This window comes from Canis aureus, chromosome 5 (genome assembly GCF_053574225.1).
Source record: "Canis aureus isolate CA01 chromosome 5, VMU_Caureus_v.1.0, whole genome shotgun sequence".
In the NCBI taxonomy this organism is placed as follows: domain Eukaryota; kingdom Metazoa; phylum Chordata; class Mammalia; order Carnivora; family Canidae; genus Canis; species Canis aureus.
Genome location: NC_135615.1, coordinates 21,465,163 through 21,482,734, shown reverse-complemented (window position 1 = coordinate 21,482,734; position 17,572 = coordinate 21,465,163). Strand labels below are relative to the sequence as shown.

Genomic DNA, 17,572 nt, shown 5'->3' with positions numbered 1-17,572 from the left:
ATCTGTAACACTTATAATCTGAACTCCAAGAAGGAGGAGAAGTAAAAGTGTAAAGTGTAGGTATGCTATCAAAGATAAGATGTCATTAGGTTAAAATTGGGTGTTATAATTTGAATATATTTTTTTGTCAGCTTCATGGTAACTACGAGAGAAAAATGTATATTAACTACACAAAAGAATATAATAACTAAGTCAGAGCCTACTGATACCAAAAGCATCAGCCCCCCTCAATACATCTGAATGACAAACAAGAAACAAAGGATTTACCAAACAGCCATAGAACAACTAATAAAATGGCAATAGTTAAGTCTTATTCTAACAACAATTACTTTAAATCTTGACTAAATGGACAAAGAACAAAATAAAACAAAACAAAAACCCAAGATCCAGCAATATGCTACCTACAAGAGACTCAATTTAGTCTTAATGACACACATAGACTGAAAGGGAAAGGATGGAAAAAAATATGTCTTACAAGTGGTAACCAAAAATAAACAGAGGTAGCTTACTTGCATCACAAAAGATAGATTTAAAATGAAAAATGATAGAAGTGGAGAAGGTCATTATATAATGATAAAGAGGTCAATCTTTTAAGAAGATATAGCTATTATAAAATTTATGTACCCAACATTAGAGTAACTAAATATATAGTGAAAATTAACAAAGCTAAAAGGAAAAATAAATCGCAATATAATAATAGTTGGAGACTCTAAAACTCAGCTCAACAATGGATAGATCATCTAGGTGGAGAATCAATGACATAGCAAATTTGAACAACACTATAGACCAAATGGACCTAACAGCCATATACAAAACATTCTGACAACAGCAGAATGCACATTCCTCTCAAGCATACATGAAACACTTCCTAGGAGAGACCACATGTTAGGCAAGCAAACAAGTCTTGGCAATTTAAAAAAAACCCTGAAATTATAATAAGTATCTTCTCTGACCACAATGGTATGAAACTAGAAATAAGTAACAGGAGAAAATGTTGGAAACTCAGATATACATGGAAATTAAGCAACATTCTCCTCAACAAGCAATAGATCAAAGAAGAAATTAAAGGGGAAATAAAGTATTTTGAGACAAAGGAAAATGGAAACACAGCATACCACAACTTATGGAAGGTAGAAAAAAGTAGTTATAAGAGGGAAGTCCAGGGGCACCTGGGTGGCACAGTCAGTTGAGTGTCCAACACTTGGTTTCAGCTCAGGTCATGATAACAGGGTTGCGAGTTTGAGCCCCATGTCAGGCTCCACACTCAGAGTGGAGTCTGATGAAGATTCTCTCTCTCTCCTTTACCCTCTGCCCCTCCAGCTTGTGCTCTCTCTCTCTGAAATAAATCTTTTAAAGAAAAAGAGAATTTTAAAAGGAGGAAGAGAAAGAAAGAAAGAAAAGCAAGAGAGAAGCAATCATTATTTACAAGGGAAGCACCATAAAGCTATCAGCTGATTTTTCAATAGATAACTTTTCAGGCAAGAAGGGAGGGGCATGATATAGTCAAAGAGCTGAAAAATAAAAACCTACAACCAAGAATATTCTATATGACAAAGTTACCATTCAGAATTGAAGAAGAGACAAAAAGTTTGTCGAACAAAACTTAAGGGAGTTCCTTACCACTAAACTGGCCTTGTAAGAAATGTTAAAGGTATTTCTTAAAAAAAAAAAAAAAAAAAAAAAAGCTATTTATTTATTTATTTATTTATTTAAGACAGAGAAGAAGAGCAGAGGAAAAAGGAGGGGACAAGCAGACTCTGCACTGAGCATGGAGACCAAGGCAGGGCTCGATCTTACAACCCTGAGATCATGATCTGAGCTGAATCCAAGAGTTAGACACTCAAATGTTTGAGCCACGTAGGCACCCCTAAAGATACTTCTTTAAGTGGCAAAGAAAAGGCCATAATTAGAAATAAGAAAATTATAAAATATAAAATATGACGTCATATACATAAAACATGGGAAGGGGAGAAGTTCTTCTAAAATCTGTTAAAATTTAAGTGACCAACAACTTAATATAGACTGCTATATACTTAGGATGCTATAGGTGGTACCTGTTGGTAACCTATAAATTTTGCATTGTTGAACTATCCTCCCATTCCAGGGATGAATCCTATTTGATTGTAGCGAATGATACTTTTAATGTGCTGAGGAATTCAGTTTGTTAGTAGTTTCTAAGAATTTTTCATATCTATCTATGTATCTATCACCTTTATTATTAATTATTATTATTACTATTATTATTATTATCTCGTGGCTAATAGCCTGTAGTTTTCTTTTCTTGTGGTATCCTTTTCTCACTATTGTAATAGAGTAATACTGCCCTTATGAAATGAGTTTCAGAGTGTTCTTTCTGATTTTTTCTGGGGGAATTGAAAAGGATTGGGAGTCTTTCTTTCCTTCTTTCCTTCTCTCTCTTTTATTTATTTCTTTCTCTCTCTTCCTCTCTCTTCTTTCTTTCCTTTTCTTTCTTTCTTTCCTTTTCTTCCTTCCTTCCTTCCTTCCTTCCTTCCTTCCTTCTTTCTTTCTTTCTTTTCTTTCTTTCTTTTTCTTTCTTTCTTTCTTTCTTTCTTTCTTTCTTTCTTTCTTTCTTTCTTTCTTTCTTTCTTTTTCTTTCTTTCTCCTTTCTTCCTTCCTTTCTTTCTTTCTTTCTTTCTTTCTCTTTCTTTTCTTTTCTTTTCTTTTCTTTTCTTTTCTTTTCTTTTCTTTTCTTTTCTTTTCTTTTCTTTTCTTTTCTTTTCTTTTCTTTCTTTTCTTTCTTCTGAGAGACAGAGTGCATGAGTGAGGTCCGGGAGGGGCAAAGGGAGAGGAGAGAATCCAAGCAAGCTCCACACCCAGCACAGAGCCAAAGTCAGGGCTCAGTCTTAGGACTCTGAGATCATGATCTGAGCCAAAATCAAAAATTGGACTCTTAACCAACTGAGCCACTCAGGTGCCCCTAATTCTTCTTTAAATGTTTTGTAAAATTCACTAATAAAGACATCTGGTCCTGGGCTTTTTCTTTATTGCAGGTTCAATTTCCTTACTAGTAATTGAACTATTTAGATATTCTATTTCTGATTCATTCTTGCTAGTTTATATATTTACAAGGATTTTTCTATTTCTTCTAGGTTGTCCAGTTGCTGGCATGCTGTTCACAGTAGGTTCTTAAAATCTTTCATAGTTTTGGGGTACTGGTAGTAATGAATCCTCTTTTACTTAAAATTTGGTTGATTTGGATCTTCTGTTTTTTTTTTTTCATTGATTGGTTTAGCTAGAGGCTCATCAGTTTTATATTTTCAAAGATAAATTCATAGTTTTATTAATTCATAAGTCCATAGTTTTATTAATTCTTTCTATTCTTTTCCTGCTCTGTATTTCATTTATTTCTGCTGAAATAATTATTTCCTTCTCTTTGCGAACTTTGGGCTTAGTTTTTTCTTTTCCTAGTTGAACAGAGCTCAACATGGAACTCAATCTCACAAACCTGAGATCATGACCTGAGCCAAAGTCAAGAGACAGATGCTTAATCATCTGTGCCACCAGGCATCCCATAAAATTTTCTTATTTTTAAGCTTTGATGTTTTAATTATCGTGTGTCATGGTATGAACCTCTTAGGGTTCATCTTGTTTGGAACTCTCTCTGAACCTGGATGTATGTTCCCTTCCCCAGGCTAGTAAAGTTTCTAGCTATTACTTCTTCAATTGAGTTCCCTGCAAATGAAAATCAGTAAATGTGATACATCATTTATAAAAATTATATGCACATTTATAAAAATTACACATTTTTATAAATGTGATACATCATTTATAAAATTGTAAAAAATCATATCAATTCCATAAATGCAGAAAAATTATTTTACTAACTTCTTCCTCCATTTTTTATTTAAAACCTTAAAAAATTAGCTGTAGGAGGAATATTCTTCAATGTAATAAAAACTATATATGACAAATCCTTAGCTAACATTGCACTCAGTGGTGAAAAACTGAAAACTTTTCCTCTAGGTTAGGAGCAAGACAAAAGAGCCCACTCTCACCACTCCTATTCACCATAGGACTGGAAATCCTAGCCAGAATAATTATGTAAGAAGACGAAGTAAATCATCAGAACCAGAAAAGAAAAAGTAAAATAGTCTATTCATGAATGACATGATTTTATATATATCATATCCTAATGACTGCACCAGAACATTCTTAGATCTAGTCAATGAATTCAGTAAAGTTGCAGGATACAAAATTACTACACACAGATCAGGAGAGTTTCTATACATTAACAATGAGTTATCTGAAAAATATATAAAAAATGAGTCTATTTATAGTAGCATCAAAAACAATAAAATATTTAGGGGTATTTAGGGATAAATTTCACCAAGGAGGTGAAAGGTCTGAAAACTATAAGACATTAATAAAAGAAATAAAAAAGACACAAACAAATGGAAAGGTATCTCATGTTCGTGGATTAGAAGAATTAGTATTATTCAAAGTCAATACTACCCAAACCCAATTACAGATTAAGTACGACTCTATCAGGATTCTAATGGCATATTTTACATATGAGTGAAACAGTCATAAAATTTAAACAGACCCTGAATAGCCAAAGCAACCCTGAGAAAGAAAAACAAGCAGGAAGCATCATATTTCCCAATTTCAAGCTATATTATAAATATATCATAATTAAAATAGTATGGTACTGACATAAAAAAAGACACATTGACCAATGGAACCTAATGAAGAGACCAGAAATGAACCCACACATATAGAGTTAACTAATATTTGACATGAGAGCCAATTGTATTCAATAGAGAAAAGACAGTCCTTTGATAAATGATGTTTGGAAAATCGATACTCACATGTAAAAGAAAGAAACTAGACCCCCTATACTATACTCACAAAAATTAACTCAAAATGTACTAAAGACTTAAGTGTAAAACCAGAAACCATAAAACTGCTAGAAGAAAACATTGGAAAAAAGCTCCTTGGCATGGGTCTTGGCAATAACTTTTTAGATATAACACCTAAACCACAAGTAACAAAATAAAAAGTTAATGTGTCACTACATCAAACTAAAAAGCTTCTATACAACAAAAGAAACAACAAAATAAAAAGACAATCTACAAAATGGGAACAAAATTATAAATCATAGACTGAGAAGAGGTCAATATTCAAATTATAAAGAACTAATACAACTTAATAGTAAACACTTATATACACAAATAATTTGATTAAAAAATGGACAAATAATCTGAATAGACATTTTTCCCAAGAAGAGATACAAACTGCCCACAGGTACATAAAAAGGTGCTCAGCATCACTAATCAATAGGAAAATGTGAATCAAAATCACAAAGAGGTATTATTACCTCATGCCTATTAGAATGACTATTATCAAAAGACGATAAATAAAAAATGCTGGCAAGGATGTAGGGAAAAGAAAACCCTTCAGCACTCTTGGTGGGATTGTAAATTGTTGCAGCCACAATGGAAAACAATATGAAAGTTACTCAAAAAACTAAAAATAGAACTATCACTTGATGAAGTATATCTACTTCTGGGTATATGTCTGAGGAAAATGAAAACCCTATGGCAGAGAGATACCTGCACCCCCTTATTCACTGTAGTGTTACTTATAATAGCTAAGACAAGTGTGCAACCCAAGCATCCATTGATGGATGAATGGATAAAGGAGATGGGGGTATATATACAATAGAAAATTTTTTAGCCATAAAAAAGGAGGAAGCCCCGCCATTTGTAACAACGTGAATGGACCTTGAAGGGGGCAATCATTTCACAATGTATGTAAGTCAAATCATTATTCTGTATACCTTAAATTTGTATAGTGCACTATGTCAAATGTATCTCAATAAAACTGAAGAAAAGAATTTTTATGTACACACACACACACACACACACACTGGAATATTATCCAGCCTTAAAAAAAAAAAATTCTGCTAGAGTGAGTGATCCCGGAGAGAAAGAAAACAAGGCAGAAGTTATGATGTCCTTTATGACTTGGGGTCAGAAGTGATATGCTACAAATTGTGCCATGATCTAGTGGTTCCATTTACCAATCCTGATGGATATGGGAGTCAGAGGGCACTTAGGCAAGGGTGAGTACCAGGAATCAGAGATCACTGGAGGCCATTCTGGAAGCTAACATAACAGGTTATATTAATACTTTAAGCCAGGAATGATGAGGGCCTTAGCAAAAGGAATTATAGTGGGAGAATAAAGCCGACAATAAATTGATACTTAGCACACAGAATTAATGGAATTTGGTGTTGAGCAAGGTATGGGAGAGAGAAAAGAGAAAAGAGATAATCCCACATTTCCAGCCTGCATACTCTAACAGAAGGTAGTACCCCAAGGAGAAAGAGCAGTTTGAATTGAAAGGTTTTTTTTCTCTTTTCTTATCATCTCTATCCATGACTTTTCTGAACACTTCTGTCTTCAACCTTCATTGTATCCTAAGATGATCTCATTCTTAACTAACAACATAGTCTCTTATCTTACAGAGAACAGCAAGATAAGACATTTCTTATCTTGCCATATTGCTTTGTTTCCAAGATACCTTCCCCCCATGTTTGGCATATCTAAAACTGGCATATGTGTTCTAGTCAATTATGCTTTACATTCAATGAAATATGGCATATTTGTAACTTCATTCATTTTTTTAACGCTCTCTTCTTTTTTTCCCCCAAAGGAAGAAAGAGCCTTCTTTAAAAAAACCAACCAAAAAAAAGGAAAAGAAAAAACAAACCAACCAACCATTTGATTATATCCTGGAGCTCTTGTGTCTTGGGAGGGTCAATTTTTAATGCCTTTGTTTCTTCCAAATAGTTTGGGCTTTGTATAACCCCAGGTTCACCACCAAGATGGCCAATAGATACATGAAAAGATGCTCAACATCACCCATCATCAAGGAAATGCAAATTAAAAAACTACAATGAGATATCACTTCATACCTGTCAGAATAGATAAAATAAAAAAACACAAGAAACAACAAGTGTTGACAAAGATGTGGAGAAAAAGGACCCGTTGTGCACTGGTGGTGGGAATGCAAACTGGTACAGCCACTCTGGAAAGAGTGTAGAAGTTCTTCAGAAAGTTAGAAATAACCCTATGATCCAGTAATTGCACTACTAAGTATTTAACCCACAAATAGAAAAACACTAATACAAAAGGATACATGCACCTTTGTTTATGGCAGCATTATTTATAGCCAAATTATGGAAGCAGCCCAAGTGTCCATTGACAGATCAATGAATAAAGAACAGGTGGTATAGATATACAATGGGATATTATTCCGCCATAAAAAAAGAATGAAATTTTGCCATTTGCAACAATATGGATGGAGCTAGAGAGTATAACACTAAATGAAATGTCAGAGAAAAGCAAATATCATAGGATTTCACTCATATGCAGAATTTAAGAAACAAAAGAAATGAGTAAAGCAAAAAAAAAAAAAAAAAGACACACACACACACACACACACACCAAGAAACACTCTTATTTATAGAGAACACACTGATGGTTACAGGAAGGGAGGTGGGTGGGGGTATGGGTGAAATAGGTGAAGGGGATGAAGAGCACACTAACCATGATGACATTGAGTAATGTACATAATTGTTGAACCACTATGGTGTATATCTGAAACTAATATAACACTGTATGTTAACTATATTGGAATTAAAATTTTTGAAAAATAACTAGATTTTGAAAAAAAATAGATCCATGCATCAAGAAAACACATTAAGAGAGGAAATATGAGTGAAATTAAACTGTAGTGGTTTATATTTTTCCAAATTATTCTGAAGTCCCCAACAATTCCTGCAATGCTTATATCTCATACATAAGCCAGTATATAGTTGTTGGAAGTCTTCTCCTTCAAGATAGTGATGGTGTTCCCATGAACACATTGTTCCCATCAAAACATTTTTCCAAGTGTTGGGTGTCTGCCTCGGAGAAGAACAGATAGTACAAAAGAAGGACATTTGATCCCTGACAGGCCAGATAGGCCAGACTTCCAGCTGTGCTCTCAGCTGGCTGTCTTATTCTTTTTGGCCCAAGGCATCTTTTGCATTTTGTAAGAAAGGAGAGGCCCAGCAAGGACACCTCATTATCCAATTAAACCTAATAGAGCAGGAATCATGATCTAAATCTTCTAAGCCGTTCTGGATGGGAGGAAACATTAATGGGTTTTCATTGACTTCTGTAAAAAGACTGCCATGCTTCTCCTGAAGGCTTTTGTTTTGTTTTGTTTGTCTTGCCAAAACATTAAGAAATCCTAGCTGAAAGCCACTTCCTTTAAAACTGGGAGGTGGACTCTGCATGCTCTTGTAAGCTTTTTAGGCTGCACCAAGGGCTTATTAGACAAATCTTGCCCATGATGGAGTTCTCAATTGGATTCTTTTTTGCAACACGACTTTCTGAAAAATATATTTATTTAATTTATCCTAAGTAAATGTAGGGCTCTTCTATCTTTGAATCTAGGCTTTTTGGAGAAACTTCCCTCAGGTTCTTAATTACATCTTGATTCTGTCCCTTCCTTGTTCCATGTAGTGTTTCTTTCATCTCCTTTACATTCAATTTCTTCTTTGGGCTTCTTTCTTTGTTTGTGATAAAAAATCTTTCTGTCTCCACTCTTTATGAACAACAGAAAGGCCTTTCCTAGATCCTGACACTTTTTTTTTTAGACAACTACCTAATCCATCCTTTCCCTTTTGATTCCTAACTTTAAAAAATCATGATAACAACTACCATCCTTTCTCATCTCAAAAATCCTGAGTCCCTAATTGTTAAACTTTTGGGGTTTTATAATTTTCTCAACATCGTTGACTTCCCCCTTTTTTACTATCTATCTATCTATCTATCTATCTATCTATCTATCCATTTATTTATTGTACCTGCTCATATCTTCTTCCCAAAATCCTTCACTTTCTGAAATGAGACTTGGTTATGTCATTTCCTCCCTCTCCCCATTGGCATCCGCACTCAAGCACAGACTCTCAATGTGGTTTATAGGATCTGCCATTATCAGCTCTCTGCTTATTAAATCTACAGTCTTATCTCTTTCCACTTTCTGCCTTATCCTCCATACTCCAGCCAGGCTGAATTACTTATAGTTCCTTGACTATATCGGATTTACTCTGTTCCACTTTTGGACTTTCTGTATGCTGTTTCCCCTTCTGAACAGTCCTTCATATTTATTATTTCTATTCATATTGTGCTTTGGTTACATGTTTATCTCTGTCCCATCCTAGTCTATAAGCTAGAAGCAAAGACTATCTTTCAATGCAATGCCTCCTAGTATTTGTTCGGTGAATATTTGTTGATTGACCACATGTATTATGCAACAATCACTGTAGTATTTATCTTGCCACCAGAACTCTTAATGCTCCTCTTTTTTCTTTCTTTTCCCTTTGGTCTTAGTTCTGTTTAATCTCCTTATGTTTTCTTTTAGTACTTCAGAGTAGCCTCTTGTTTTATCTCTTATTTTGGAGTCTTTCCCTTCCATTGTGACACACAGCTGCAGAGTTTTGCTCACAAAGTACAATTTTGACCATGCAACTTCTTTGCTAAGTAATTTTCAGTGACTCCTCACAGCTTGTATTATAAAAGTCATGCCTAAGGAATTCCTACAGGCAGTAATATCCTTTCCCGGTTTATATTTTACCAGTCTTATTCTACTAATCTCCACCCCAGTAAGCAGACTACCTGTGTCATGATTTTCTGTGCATCCTGTTCTCCTTTCTTAAACATTAGAAGGACTTCCTCTCCCTCTAATGAAATTTTAGCTATGATTCAAGGCTAAGTTCAATTGCTACTCTTCTGTAAGTATTTCCCTGGCTCCCCCGGGGGATGGTATAGTTTTTTTTTTGTTTTTTTTTTTTTCACCTGTGTTCCCTAAGCACTTTGTTTTTACCTCCCTTAGGCACCTGTTAAGGATATTTTTGTATTTGCAGTTCAGCGATAAGGTGAGAAAGAATCTTACTCATTTTTGTACTCCCCAGAGTGCCTTGCCCATATGTGCTCACTAAGTGTATGTTGAATCAAATTTGTTAAAGATATTAAGACTTAAAGTTAAGCTTTAAATCACAGTAAGTTACATTTTTATTTTTTATCCAAATGGCTGGTTGGTTATCATACCCAAAAACCTAGCAGTAGTTATGTTAAAGTTTCATTAATGCTTTTCTTTTTAGGCATAGGACTTTCCCTAATTTATGTGAAAGAAATATTAATTGACCAGGACATAAAATGCACCCCCCCTTAAAATATTACAACAAATAACATGAATATTAAACATGTTTCCCATGCTTAAAAATTGATTAAAAAATACTTTTGCTAAACCAGTTAGAAAACAAATGAACTCCCTTTAGTATTTCAGAAAGCGTCCTCAGTTATGTCTTCAGACTTTTCATATCCTGTAAGTTTGTCAATGGAAAGGACTGTTCTTTTTGTTGTATTTTGCAATAGTGACCATTTCTTCTGGTCTCTGCACTCAATAAAATATTTGCTGCATAAATAAGCAAGCACCTGTGTGGCAGAGTAACAACCAGGGGTTTATTTTCCTTTCCATTTCTTCTTTCTGTGTGTAATCTTGGAAAAGTCATCTCACCTCTCTAGAAGGGCACTGCCTTATTAGTAACATGGAAATCTAATATCTGAGTTAGGGTAGGGAGCTTGTTTAGATGGCCAGAAATACTCTCTTATCCTATTTTACTTTTCATCTCTTCTGAAGCTCCCGTTTATTCATGATGCACCCAAATCTTAATGAATTCCTTCAACATTATCGATTACATTATGATCACAAATCCTTTAATGAAGGTTGAGAACGTGCTCAGTATTGCATGGAGCATGTTGGTACACTTCATCTTTCGCTTACTAGAAGGATTCTCTAAGTCAGATGGAAAAATCAGAGGACTCTAGGAGAGGTTTAAGCAGAGATATCTATGCCCTTGTCATGTCTAAGGATGGTCAAATATCACAAGAGATTAGTCTCTCAGACAAAGGAATTCACTTTTATGAACAACCCCCAAGGATGGACTCAGGCCAATCTGGCATCTGCCACAGAGTATGCACATCCAGGAGAGCTGCTTCAGGTCAGTAGTCAGAAAGTATTTCTTCTGCTAGAATGAACCTCAAGTGGAAGTCTTCTCTGAAATATGAGCCCGAAGACATATTAAGTGTTGTCTGCAAGTGACAAAAATTATATTTGCTTATTAGCAGGGTTAATAGGCACCTCTGAGCAGGTCTTATTTCAGATTGTGTTTTCTCAGGCATGAACGAAGGGGCTTTTGAAATTTAATCAGGCACAAAGAAGTTACATGCACTGTTTCTATGAAAACTGTGTCAACCTGATAGAAATATTAGAAGCAAACTATGTTTTAGTGACCTCAACATCTTTTTACAGAAATCTACAGGAAACCACAAATAGACTTCAGCAATCAAATTGACATTTCATGGGTGGCCTCCCATGCTAACCTCAAACAGCTCATAGACAGCCACATATTTTGATTCGCTTCCTCTCAGGAGGCACTAAATTGTTTGATGAGATGGCACAAAGATACTGTAACACTCTTCCTTCCAGTTGGACTGGTAGCCAGTCTCCTGAATGGATGGGAGACTGTGACCTCCAAGGTTATGTCCATTCCTATAGTCTAAAGAGAAAAGAATCAGAGAATGCTTTGGCTGTAGATTGGCTAGCACCTCCTAACCTAAGGAAAAAGATTGCTTTCCTACGTTCTAAGCAGATTATCAAATCTGCCAAAATATAGAACTTCAGTCCAGAAAACCTAATCTATAGATATCTTTGGACAAACAATTTAAATCACTCTTTATCTGATAAATTTTTGGGAATGTATGAAAAGCCATTTTCTTTTAGATAAGGAATTTCTAAGAATTGAAAACTTCCTACCAGTTACCCTCTTTTTCTTATAGGAATGATAGATATTCTTTATCATTCTTTTATCATATCTCTTTATTCTAGTCAAAATTCTCACATAGGTTATATACATGATCTATCCTAACATACTGCCTCTGAACATCCGCTGGCCCCTCTATACTAGAAACTACATTTTTTGAGAAACTGCTTCTTAATTATCCTGTAAACATTCAAACTGTCATAATATTTATAAATGCTCATTAAACATGTTTATTATACTGTTTGCTTGACATTCTTTGGGAGAATGTACCTCAAAAGAAATCCTTTCAAAAGCAAACTATTATTTGAACAATGTGTCTGTTAGACATGGCCTTCTTGATACTCTCGGGACACAGGGAAAGAAACCAGTAGTGGTGGGTATAATTATCAAAATCTTGGCTATGATTTGACTAATACAGTACAAGACTTTTCTATTGAAAATAACAAAAAATCCTCATAATTCTGGACTATCACATTGACCAGATACAATAGGACTTTGCTGAGTGTAAAAAAGAACACAAAACAGTAGCCAGAATGATAAGCCTACTATGTACTGGAGTTATACTATATGACATATGGTTTTTGACTCAAACTTCAGAGTTAACAAAAATTCAGATGTATGATTCCAGAGAGCATGAACAATCTTGAACTGTTAAGTTCCTTTGAAAATTGATCTTAGCACAGCTGAGCTGTAGAGTGAAAACAAGTTGATTTATGTCGAAATAAATTACTGAGTGTCATTTCTAAAGCCCAGAAGACTCTGTAGGTTGCATATTAGTGGGTTTATATCTAATTTTAGGGACTAGGACATTTCTGTTCACTTTATCATTTTTCTTGTTATACGAAAGGAGTCCAAAATAAGTGCCATTTACTGAGAAGTAACTGATAGTTTCCCCAGGTTGTAATGTTTTAATTAGAGAGATAAAAAGAAAAGGCCACATTCTACTGTTCAATGAAGGGAGTCCTTTATAAAATCCTTATAAGAGCCCAAGACAGATTTTTATTTGATAATGAGAAGCAAAATGTATTAAAAAGAAATTGGAAAAAAAGACACTAAGCAATAAAATAGTACTAAATGGGCTTTCTTTCTTGTTTTTTGTTTTGTTTTGTTTGTAAATAACTTTAGTGGAAAAATGAACACATTTTGAACCTAGATTTACTTTTATTATATGAAAAAGTATCAAAACCTTTTAGAAATGCCTAGATTGATAAACATGGTGCAAAAACTGGCCCTCTATAGTTTGAAACATTTGCTTCTATTGCCTTTTCTTGTCTTTGATTTTACAGTTTTTAAAAAAATCACTGTATTCCTGCTGAAAAGAACTTTGTATAAAAATATTTAAAGTCATGCAGTTTATAAGGAAGAGTGCATTATTTTTGCATCTGGATTGTTCAAAAACACTAACTGTATTTCAGTTGTGTTATTTTAATTATGACAACAAAAGTATTTGGAACTATAAAGAGACATTTTCTTAAGTTAATTTTGCGTAAAATCTATTTTATAAATAAAATTTATAGGAGTTTTTGAAAAGTGAGAAATTTGTATTTATATTAGTTCCCAATTCAGTTTTGATAATGCACTTGCTAAATTTTTTAACCACAGATATGAGTGTCTAAAATAATTTAAAATGGAAATAATTATCTCACAGCATCCATAATAAAAGGTCAGAAAATTTTACCTTGATTTAAGAGCAAATTAAAAAGAACAATTGACTTTTCTTTTCCTGTCTTCTCTTGCAAATACAGGATGCCACATCAGTTTTATTTCAATAAGTAGCATAAAAACCAAAGCAAGTAAACAAACAAAACAAATGAATTGTACTTATTCAGTTGGTTCTCTTAGACTATAGCCCTGAACTAGAATCTAGATGTTTTGGAATAAGAAGCCAGGCCTGCTTTGCCTTTCTATTTAATTTTACAGAGAACTAGGACAATGGTAACATGTCATCACTGAGGGCATGCTGTGCAAGATTTATCTTCCTGTGTTCAAACAAATCATTAGATTTATCTTTTTTGGTATCATAGGTCTTCATTGAGTCAAATAAACCATATTTTGTTTACTACAGTGGAAAGATATAAATGCTAACTACTGTTTAACTTTATTTTATGAGAGTGAATATTATATTCTTCTTTCCAGTGACCTTTTATTGCCTCGTGAATAAAGAAATAATTTGCTAGACAGAAATAGCAGCAAGAGAGTGATGGAATTTATGAGCAGGCCAACTCTTCTAAAACTGAGAGAGAAACATGATAGTTTCAGAATAAAAAATAGAGAATTTTTCTATACCCCATTTTCAAAATTTCTAACTTTATATCGTACAGTAAATAATACATAACATTTAAAAGGTACACAACTCATCAATCTTCTGTAGCAGAAAAATGAAGTAAAAATCTGTGATAGAGAAGTTATTTTGCCAAACATGTGCTCCTTAAAAAGAAAAAAAAAGAAGAACATAAAAAACAGGTAAAGAGAGTGCTTTTCACAAGACTTAAAAACCACATTTTCAGGGATTCTGTTTATGATGGAGAAAGTTGGGAAGAATATTGTTAGCATCCTTACAATAAGAAAAAGGGGTGGGACGCCTGGGTAGCTCAGCGGTTGAGTGTCTTCTTTCAGGTCAGGGCATGATCCTGGGTGCAGGTATCAAGTTCCACATCGGGCTCCCCACGAGGAACCTGCTTCTCTCTCTGCCTCTGTCTTTGCCTTTCTCTGTGTGTCTCTCATGAATAAATATATAAAATCTTTTTTAAAAAAGGAAAAGATGGCTAGTTTAAGAAATCTTAACCTTTCTTGAATGCATTAGAGAGCTGAGATCACAGGGAAAAGCTAAGGCTGATGGTTGAACAGAAACATTAATAAAAATACTGCAGAAATGCAGTGACTACCCTAAGCATAAATTGTCACCAAAGGAATTTGAACTCTTGAGTGCACAAAAGGGTGACTACAGCAAAAACAAAGCTTAAATCTAGGTTAAGTCATGGCTACATTGACTTGACCCCCATGCTAATAACCTACCAAAATGTGCCCATTTCCAGGTATAAGTGCTATTTATCTCAGACACTATTGTACAATGTAAGACACCTAGCCCCCCAACAAGAAGTATGAGAAACACAAAGAGGGAAGAAAAAATAGCACACTATTAAGAAAATCAATAGTAACAGACTCCAGTATGTTTCAGATATTGGCACTATCACACAGGGATTTTAAAATAACAACGATTAATGTTTTATTATGATTAATAGTGGAAAAGGTAGACAACATATGTGAATGGATGGAGGTATCCAGGAGAGGAGTGAAAGCTATAAGAAAAAAAATAACTGGAAATGTAGAAATAAAAAATATAGTCACAGAAATTAAAAATGCCTTTGGTGGACTCATCAGAAGGAAAGAATTTCACACTGATGAGGAAGGAATTTGTGAATCAAAGATAGGTCAACAGAAATTACCCAAACACCATACAAAGCAAAAAGAGCAGAAAAACAAAGAACATCCCATAGCTGTGAGACAATATCAAGTAGTCTAGCATATGTATAGTTGAAATATTGGAAGGAGAATATGACAAAAAAATTTAAAGAAATAATGACTGAGAATTTCCCAGGACTGGTGAAAGATACCAAGACATAGCTCCAGAAAGCTCAGAGGAAGCTAAGCCGAATAAATACCAAAGAAATGTACCCAGATAATCATTCAAACTGTTGAAAACCAAAGACAAAGTCTTGACAGCATCTGGGGGAAAAAGCATATTATATCCAGAGAAACAAAGAATTACATTAGATTTGTTACTAGAAACAATGAAAGTAAATTACAGTTCATTGAGATCTTTAGAAGTATTGAAATTAAAAGAAAAAACTGTCACACTCAATTTCTATATCCAATGAAAATATTTTTCAGTAATGGAAAAGAAGTAAAGAACTCTTTAGACAGACAAAACCTGTTTGTGAATTTGTAACCAAAATACATGTGCTACAAGAAATGTTCAAGGAACCTCTGCAGGCAGAATAAATAGGAAACAGAAACTGGAATCTACAGAGAGATGTGAATGAATGTATATATACATTCATGACATGACATGAATGAATGTATATATAAAATTTATTATTTTCTTATTAAATTGCTCTAATGGAAAATTGTCTCTCTACAACAAAACAGTAGTGATGTGTGTTAGTATTATGTATACTGTGTACAGCTAACATTAAAAACTATATGATAACAATTATATAAAAGATGGAAGTAATTGGGAGCACACCATTCTAAATTACACTATACGTGAAAATCTATATTATTTTCATGGAGGCTGTGATTAAAGTTGTATATATAAACTCTAGGGAAATGAAAAATGTCATTTTAGGGAGTTATAAATGATAAGCTAATAGTGGAGGCAAATATGGAATCCTAAAGTACTCAGTCCTATAGAAGGCAGAAAAAGGAAGAAGGAATAAAAAGACAAATGAAACAAAAAATAACTAGAAATATGGTCCACTTTTACTAACAATATCAATAATTACATTAAATATTAAATAGTATATGTACATGCATTAAAAGAGAGATTATCTGACTGGATGAAAAAATTAAATGAACCAACTGTATACTACCTACAAGAAATCCACCATAAAGACATATATAGATAAAAAGAGGATGATATACAAAGAACCATTCAATAACCAAAATAAAACTAAAATAACTATACTGGTATCTGACAGTTGACTTTATAAATAGGAAATCCTCCTAATTACTGAAAGCAGAATTCCATGAAGAAGCATGGTATTTCCACGAATCACTTCGCCAGGTAGGTTACCGAGGAAGACTGCCATATTTGACTATATACTATGTATATGGATGAAAGAAATCTGAGAGACTTGAATAGAAAAAGTAAACAAACTTAAAACTGCAAAGCTAAAATTGAACTACTTGGGAGCTATGATCCACAGAATCAACATATTGTTGAATACCCCTCTAATGGGAATGAGTCCAACTTTGAGACTGTCTACCAGCAGTGTATGAGACTGTCTACCAGCAGTGTATGCTGCAGAGCCTTCTTAGAGAAGGCATGTTATAGTACACCTGTTCCTTCCTGCAGGCTCTGTGTGAGCCCCAGAGGTTCTGCAGTAAGGTTACAGCTGTTTCTTCACTTGAAATAATTGTAGATGGAAAGCAGTTATTGTATTTGACAAATAAAAATGTTTCATCCCGACAAAAATCTATATCTGTATATATAATATGGAATATTTTGAGGGAAAAAATTATTATTTACCAGTAAAGGATCAAGTTACCAATAAGATATAATGAGCCAAAACATGTACACATCTAACAAAGTGCTTAAAATACATAAGGCAAATAGTTATAAAATTGATGGAGCAAAACAGACAAAGCCACAATATAAGGGGTTACATTATGCTTTTCTCTCAGTAATAAAGCAAGCTGGAGACCAGAAAAGATGTAAACACTATGAACCAATTTGATCTAATTGATATTTATAAAACATCCCACTCAATAACAACAGAATAAAATTCTTCTCAAGTGCTCATGGAACTTTAATCAAGATAATCTAGACCGTGAAAGAAAACACAGGAAATTTAAAAGAACAGAAATCATGCAAATTATTTTTTTAACCCTAACAAATTAAATTAGAAGTTGACAACAAAAAGATATTAGAATATCTCCAAACACCTGATT

The 17,572-nt window shown here is 33.9% G+C and overlaps 2 long non-coding RNA genes across 6 annotated transcripts in view; one reads left to right on the top strand and one right to left on the bottom strand.

The window, feature by feature from the left end:
- LOC144313794 (uncharacterized) overlaps positions 1–17,572 on the bottom strand; it is a 466,610-nt gene that overhangs the window by 77,145 nt on the left and 371,893 nt on the right. The gene's annotated exons all lie outside the window — the stretch shown is intronic.
- Positions 1–17,572, top strand: part of LOC144313356 (uncharacterized) — a 46,472-nt gene that overhangs the window by 14,981 nt on the left and 13,919 nt on the right. For both annotated transcript variants that reach the window (XR_013379014.1, XR_013379013.1), the window contains one exon: positions 3,111–3,139. This is a non-coding gene — a long non-coding RNA (uncharacterized LOC144313356). The remainder of the gene's footprint in view (positions 1–3,110; positions 3,140–17,572) is intronic.